At 33.4% G+C, this 8802-nt stretch overlaps 1 protein-coding gene across 1 annotated transcript in view; it reads right to left on the reverse strand.

Annotated features, from left to right (window-relative positions):
- FUT9 (fucosyltransferase 9) overlaps positions 1 to 8385 on the reverse strand; it is a 72430-nt gene extending 64045 nt beyond the window's left edge. Inside the window, exon 1 of the mRNA XM_037144557.2 lies at positions 8310 to 8385. The gene's annotated coding sequence lies outside the window, so the exon portion shown is untranslated. The remainder of the gene's footprint in view (positions 1 to 8309) is intronic.
- Between the last annotated feature and the right edge of the window lie 417 nt (positions 8386 to 8802).

Genomic DNA, 8802 nt, shown 5'->3' on the forward strand with positions numbered 1-8802 from the left:
TTTTATCCAATGCACATTTTCTGCTTGAAGATCCCATCTAAGTTACTATGTTACATTTAGTTAGCATGTCTGTTCCCTTAAGCAATTCTTTGCCATGATAATTTCCTCAGACTTTCCTTACTTTGAATGACCTTGAATGTATTGAGGACTACTGGACAAATATTTTGTAGAACATCCTTCAATTTAGATTGTTGATATTATTCTTCTGATTATATGGAGTTTATGGGATTTGGAGAGGAAGACAAAGAGAGAAGTGCCATTCTTATGACATCATACTAAAGGTACAGGCTACCACCGGGACCTATTATTTATGTTTCCTGACTGAGGCAGTGTTTATCAGATTTCAGAATTGTAAAGTTCCTACTTTTCTCCATATCAATATTGGGAGGAAGTCACTACCTGCAGCTCACACTTAAGGATCTGAGAGTCGGGCTCTCTCTCTTTGAGGATGGGTTCTTTATAGGTTATTTGGAATTCTTCTGTACAGATCTTATTTCCTCTCATTTATTAAGCTACTTGTTCATAAAAGTATATATTCATAAATATTCATTGAATACATTAGGTTATACGGTGACACTAAAGTATTTATTTTGCTGATAAAATTTTTCACTGTACACCTACTCAGATTAGCCATTGGGAACCCCTTGAGTTTGCTCCTTTGTTCCTTTGATTGGTGCCCATCCTTTATTTTTTAAATATTTTATTTATTTATTTTTAGGGAGAGGGGAAGGGTGGGAGAAACAGAGGGAGAGAAGCATCAGTGTGTGGTTGCCTCTCACATGGCCCCTCCTGGGGACCTGGCCTGCAACCCAAGCATGTGCCCGGACTGGGAATTGAACCAGTGACCCTTTGGTTCACAGTCCGTGCTCAATCCTCTGAACTATATCAGCCAGGGCCCCATTCTCTTTTTTTTAACACGTCCTTTTTTTTCTGGTAAATGAGATCCTTCCGTGTATTCCTTGCCCACACTGTGGAGAGAGCCCTGTTTTCTTTTGTTGCAGAATAATATTAAGATGTCTTTACATTTAGAATGAAAGAGATATTGATTGGATCTACAGCAATGTAAAGGAATCTAGGATTGCTTTTGCTAAGGAATACAATTGGTCAAAAAGAAAAAAAAACATGTTCCTTTACAAATAATCTGTTTGACAACTACCATGGAATAGACAGGGAGAGGTTAAGAATGGTATAGGAAACAGAGAATTCAAAGAACTTATATGTACAACCCATGGACATGAACTAAGGTGGAGAGTGCTGGGGGGTTGGGGGTACAGGGTGGAGGGCAGGGGAAGGGGGAAAATTGGGAAAACTCTAACAGCACAGTCAATAAAACATACTTTAAAAAGGAACAAAAAAGAGTATTTAAGATCACTGTACTCTTTCAAATGAAACATATGTGAAAGAATTTAGGACATGAGAAAGACAAAAATAAAACTATGCAAATCTTTGAGGGAAAGATTCATATCTCATGGTTTCCATTCCCACAATGCTTCACAATATGCCTTTAATTAATGTCCTTCATAAATATTTGCTGATCAATTTAGGATTAACATAAATCTAAATTTAAATATATATATATATTTATATATATTTATTTATTCATTTCTAGAAAGAGGTGAAGGGAGGGAGAAATAGAGGAAGAGGAACATTGACCAGTTTTCTTTCCCATTCCCCCAACTGGAGATGTGGCCTGCAACCCAGGCATGTGCTCTGACTGAGAATTGAACCAGCAACATTTTGGTTCACAGGCCGGCATTCAATCCGATGAGTCACACCAGCCAGGGCTCAATTTTTGTTTGATGCATGTGGAAACAAGGAAAGGTAAATGCCAAAGATTTATAAACTCTAAGTTTCTATGTGCCTATACCCTACTCTATTTTTCAGTGTGTAGTCTGTATGCTGTAAATAACAAATTTTCAGGGGAAAAGGGGAAGGGTTTACAGGAACAAGTATAAAAGACACATGGGCAAAAATTAGGGAGGTGGAAATGGGAGGGTGGGGGGAAGGCTGGGTGGGCGGGCTGGGATGGGAGTAAAAGAAAACGATACTCGAACAATGAAAATAAAATTAAAAAAACAAATTTGATTCTTAAGTCATATTAAGTTGATTATTGCGATATGTGAGAATAGCTTTTGGTGTGAGAGTACCATCAAATTATTTTTTTCTCTTATTACTTTAAAATACTGAATGTCCCCAAGCTCCTACACACATGACTTTGGCACACTTGAGTGATTCTTTATTTTCTTTGGAATAAAATTTGCTCTACAGAATATTAAAGGCATTGAAATAACTTACAAGAGTTGTAAAAAAGATATTCCCAAGCATGACATCAATCTGCCAGCACCTGCAGACCTCTCAATGGATAATTAGTATGCAAAAGATTTTCCAATTTTAGTTACAGTAAAATGTTTTTCACAATTGAAATATAAAGATAAAATATAATAAAATACCATTATTTCATAAGAAGAATGATACTGTTTATGTCTGACTCTAGGACAAACAGGTTCTAATTAATTTCATTTCCTAGTAAAATTAAATATAAACTTTTGATTATATTTATTAATATTCACCACAAGCATAAAGAGGCTCTGTTCCATAGTTCTGAATACTGAGATCCAGCTTCTGGTGCTTCATCATGTATTAAGTCAACATATCATGCTCAAAACTAAAAGGTTAAATGATTCAACTCACTCAACTATTAACAAGTCAAGGGGAAATGGTTTTCTAATTTATTCTTCAATGATATATTTCTCTGAAATGATTTTTTCATGATCTAATGCAGCATATGAATGTGATTTTTAAATATGCTCAACTGTATGGAATCAATATATTTCTTAGCCAACTAGGGGATAAAGGAAATCATCAAGTATGGGGAAGTCAATCTACAAGTGATCAGGTATTTTGCATGATTTTCTTTTGGTCTTCTTAAGAGATCCTATTATCTTTATTTCAGAAAAGTCATTTCTCTGGCAATGAGTAAGTAGTTTGAGCTGTGTTAGATACTGAATATATCTTTGAGGTATGGTAATTGAGAGAATGACTTGAAACTATAGACATGGCAGTACTGGTTTTGGAAAGAAATATTTGTTTCCTCCCCCTAATTTCAAAAGTGCCCTTCTTTCCAACAACCAGTATACTCTAGAAGAGAAAAGTAGAGTTTTACATTTCCTATGCATACCTTTAAACAGTATACTTCATGGCCATGATCTTATTATATTCCCAATGTTCATTATTAGCTTTTTTGATTGTGAACTATGGTAGGGATTAATTAGATTGGCTGCTCACTGGTCTCTGGCGTCATGCTGGCTTAAATATTGGCACAAAGACCACCACTGACATTTGCTTGTTAACACTGTTCCCTGGGGTACAATAACCGGTGTTAGTTCACCTCTAATTTCAGTAGAATATTGGCTGAGGTTAGAATATTTTTCAAAAGAATAATAAGTATTAACTAAAGAAATAAAAATATGTTAATTTTTATATTATATTTATAACATATTATATGTTAAAAATTTTCTCTACCAGCACAAATTTGTGGTGAAAAAAATGTTCCTCATGTATAGGAATTATACACATGCTAACAGTTTATTATATACACATCTGAAGCTTGATGTAACTATCAGCCAGAGAGAACTATCAACCAGAATACTAAACAATAAGAGTTTCTCCTTGATATTGTCTCTCATTTATTAGTTCTCACTAATAAAGTTATCTGATAAGGCAATTTTGCCAGCAACTTGTTCTGTTTTCTTTCCAAATGCTATATTAGTTCTTTAAAAAAATTAATATATATATATTTTAAATTTTTTTATTTAATTATTTTTCAAGTACAGTTTTCTGTCTATTTCTTTATCCCAGCCCACCCCCCCAGTGCTCCCCACCTGCCTCCCATTTCCACCCCTCTTAGTTGTTGTCCATGTGTCCTTTATACTAGTTCCTGTAAATCCTTCCCCTTTTCCCCCTGAAATTCTCTCCCCTCTGGTCACATATTAGTTCTTAACTTGGCCACTGGTTTTATAAAATCCTCGACAATTGTGTGATGTCTCTTTTTGAACATGCCATGAAATCTGAATGCATCACAGAGCTATTTGACGAGGTTCCATAAAAGAAAATGCACTGGGGACTAGAGACGAATGAATTACAGATGCCCTACAAAATGAAATTTAAATCATCCATCAAAATTAATTTAAATTTTCCCAAAACAAGTTGATAAGTACTAATAAAAATTTAAGGTGTATATAATATAAGTTAGAAAGAGAATAGTGTAATATTTACAGACATGGGTTTTGGAACCATTTGTATTGGTTATACTTCTAGCTTTCTGTGGACTTTTGTCAAATTACTCACCTGTATTAATCCTCAATTGCCTGTTTGGCTAAATAGAGTTAATGCTGGAACTTGTCTCACACGGTTGTTGTAACAATAATAATATATACATGTAATAATATAGTATATAATAACATACTCTATATTTTGTATAATATATAAAAATTTCACTTAACATTGTGATTATCACATAGTTGGCATTTAATAATTGGTGGCTACATTTGGGAAGTGGAAGGAAAATATTTGGAGAGGGACACTGAAAGTTTGTACAAGGATAAAAGCATTGCTTGTAATCTCTAAATATTAGACAAAAGGTAAATGTTCTTAAATAAGTAATTGGTTAAAAAATCATAATCCAAACAAAAAATAAAGTGCTATCCAGTTCTTGAACAACACCACTGACTTATATGTGTTGATATTAAAAACATCCCACATCCAAGAAGTAGTAAGAAGGCAAAATAAACTTACAAAATTCTATGTATGGTATGACCCCATGAAAGAAGGCTATTAGCCTTATATATGCAGAGGAAATATTTAAAATCTGTACACCAAAATATTAACCTTGTCCTTTTATCTCTTGGTATTAACTGTGCTTTTATAATGATCATATGTTAATTTATTATCAGAAAATATTTTACTTTAAAAGTGCATTTTTCTTTCTCTCTGTTCACATCTCTTGATTTTTCACATTTAATGCTCTCCCAAACTCTTGTATCTAATATTTTTAACTTTGTCAACTTCATATTTTATGGGATTCTGTATTTGGAAATCATGAAAAAGGATGTAAACATCCTTAAATACACATCTTTAAACATACCTGCATGAAATCATTTTAATAAATCACTCCTATATAGTTCAATTGTTAAGTTTCTAGAGTAAAAAAATGAAGCAAAATGGAACTATTATCATCTAACATTGGACCTAAAGCCTTACAAATAAATATCTCTACAAAGGTCAAAAACAAGATTTATATTTTACTTGAGAGACTTACTAATTTTGCAAATAATTTCTAACAGGTTATAAACTGTACAAGCATACAAAATTAGGAAAAGCAAAAACAATTTTAGATCAGTTTAGAAATTAATACTCTTCAATCTCTCCTGTAGAGTTGTACAACTAATATTTAACAGTTGTTGAAAATGTATTACATAGGAGGCACTAAGTCCAATCTATGAACTATATAACCTTATTCTGTTAACTGCCTGGGGAAATGGGAGCTATTTTTATCTTCATTTCCTAGATAGAATGTCTGGAAGCCCTGGCTGGTGTAGCTCAGTGGGTTGAGTGGGGGCCTGCGAACCAGAGGATTGTGGTTTGATTCCCAGTCAGGGCACGTGCCTGGGTTGCAGGCCAGTTCCCAGCAGGGGACTCATGAGAGGCAACCATACATTGATATTTCTCTCCTTTTCTCTTTCTCTTCCCCTCTAAAGATAAATAAATAAAATCTTTTAAAAAATGTCATTTTAGTCAGATGTGTGGAACTTGATGATTTTTTCCTCATTAAAAATTTGAAGTTATATACTTCATTTGTGTGCTCCGATATCATCCTACAAAAGTCATTAGGTAGCAGAATTATAATATTAGATCAAGAGTCCTTTGGAAAATAGTTGTAGCATACAATAGCTACTAGATACATGGGACTGTAGAGTGCATGAAATGTGGCTAGTATACATTAAATGACACTTAATTTAATTTTATTTTTTTATGATTTTATTTATTTATCTTTAGAGGGGAAGGGAAGGAGAGAAGGAGAGAAATATCAATGCATGGTTGCCTCTTGTGCATCCCCTGCTGGGAACTGGCCTGCAACCCAGGCATGTGCCCTGACTGAGAATCCTGCCCTGGGAATCCTGGGTTCACAGGCCCTCAATCCACTGAGCTACACCAGCCAGGGTTAACTGACACTTAATTTTAATTAATTTAAATTAAAAAACTGATACTCAATTTTTTTACTGAAAAATTTTTAAATGTGTGGAACAACTTGGCTTTGTGAATTACTTCTTTCAGCTGTAAATTTTATGAAATCTAAATACAGATCAAATATATCCAATAACAATTCAGTATCCAAATGATCTAAAATGAAATGTGATATAAGTACACACTGTATTTCAAAGACTTAGTATGCAAAAAATGTTAAATGTCTCATTAATAGTTTTTATATTGATCACATATTAAAATGACTATACTTTGATCGTATAAGGTTAAATCAAAGTTATTATAAAACCCCATTATACCTGTTGTTTTTTTTCTTTATAAATGTGACCACAAGAAAAATTTAAATTACACGTGTGGCTCATGTTATATTTCTATTAGATAACACTGCTTTAGAACCACATATTGTGTATTAAATTATATTTTGTGTCAAAAGACATTCATTCAGTGTTCTAAAAATGCATGCTAATGACTGTTCACCACAACTTCCCACCCGTGCACCATAATCAGGCATATGTTATTCTCCCACCTTTGCAGAATCAAGTCTCACTGAATTTTAAGTCCCTTTCGATATATTTTTTTATCCTCAGAAAGGACTTCTAGCAAGAAAAGGGCTGAGAGAATGGAAAGTAATGCTTGAGGTGGGTGTTGTAGAATCAGGTGTTGTTCAGGAACAGCATCTTCTGTGGCCCTATCTGTACCATAAATCTTGGGAACACTGTTGACTAATAAGGGCTCCAGTCATGGCTTACTTTCTTCTGAGCAAAAAGGGATTGGGTTGCCTCCTTTTCTTCCCACTGTTGTGAGTTAGTACTCAGTGCTTAGTACTTCTTAACTCAAAAACAAGGCACAGTATCTCAGTCTTTCACTTCTTTCCTTACTTTTAAGCAATGTGAAGTTAATAGTAAAAGTTTTCACTACTGAACCAAGAAAACTTTTCTCCCTTTTCTCCAGTTTATTAAATAGTGTGTATATACATACATATTTATATATGTATGATGGGGGGACCCAAAAAGCCCTGGAATTTATTTATATAAAATTTTGAATTTATTCTTACGTGTTTAAACTTCACTCCCCTTCAAAGTACTCTCCATTTGATGCAATATACCTGTCAAGACATTTTCCCCACTGCTCAAAACAGTTTTTTAACTCAGTGATTTTGATGCCTTTTAGTGCTTCTGCCATTTTTGTATCACCTCTTTCACACTGGCAAAATGTTTCCCTGTGAGGACTTTTTTCATCTGAGGAAACAAAATAGTCGCTTGGGGTGAGATCAGGTGAATAGGGAGGGTAGGGAATGGGGGCCCTGCCATTTTTGGTCAAAAACTGCTGAACACCCAGTGCAGTGTTGGCAAGTGTGCTTGTAAATCACCCATCAGGAAATCAGCAAATGCATTGAAGGAGTCTTTTAAAAAATTCGCTGAAGCCAAATGCAACCTCTCACAACACCACCAGCTGGTACACTGATACAGATGGGTTCCTAGAAAACTTACCTAGCAGAGAAAACCTGTACTACAAGGGACCCACGTTCAGAAGATAATTATGTTCTTTGGGGGCTCCCCTTTGTACATCTGCATATGAATGATTCAGCGCTAAAAGTATATCTCTCCAGAACTAAAACAGTTTTTTAAATAGATAACTAACATAGGAAAAATTGAACAGACCTTAAAAAAATTATATTTTAAGACATTTCAGTAAATTTTAACATTTCAGCATATAATTCTGCATATCCAATATTTTTTAAAAATTTATAGAAATGTAAGAGTGGTATAAAATCTTAAGGGCATTAAGAATAATATTTATAAAAATGTAAGTATTGGGTACATTATTCTACATGACAGACAACTTCATTAAGCTTTAACTTTGATACAATATTAAACCTAAATTTGCAGAACACCTCTTTATATGAGGTAACCTTCCAACACTACTTTATATATTGGATGAATTGTAGCTTACCCTTTTCTAAAACAATGTATGTTGTCTACAAGTTCTAATTAAGCACATTTTTTTCACAATCAAGCTAGCTTGGGAATGTAAACATATATACTCACAATATAGAGAACATATCATGGAAAGCACATAAACAGTTCTTAAGTTATTCCACTGTGCTTTAAATTCTTGAATTAGTATATTCTTAACCTGTTGAGAAAGAGAGAAAAATTATGTTGGTTAAATGTGCTGAGTGTACTATATATGTAAGTAAGTAACCAAAAAAAAAGCTAAAATAAATTATTCATTTTACAATCCTAGATCTTTCTAGATATACTTTTGTGTCTTTGTTTACATTAATTTATGATTTCTTTTCATTTCAGAAGAATGCTATTCAATTAAAATAAATACTATTTTAAAATTGAATGCTGCAATTGAAACTCTAAGGAAATAAGTATATCTTGTTAACTGAATATATTTCGTGGTTTCTATTTTTTGTGTTTTTTACTTACAGAATAAATTGAGCCATAACTCAAAAAAACAAAAATAAAATATAAAAAAGTTTATGAATCATCTTGATGCTTATAACTATCCAAATGCTTAATAAAACAAAGA

This window comes from Artibeus jamaicensis, unplaced genomic scaffold (assembly GCF_021234435.1).
Source record: "Artibeus jamaicensis isolate MK-2021 breed Jamaican fruit bat unplaced genomic scaffold, CSHL_Jam_final contig_387, whole genome shotgun sequence".
Taxonomy (NCBI): Eukaryota; Metazoa; Chordata; class Mammalia; order Chiroptera; family Phyllostomidae; genus Artibeus; species Artibeus jamaicensis.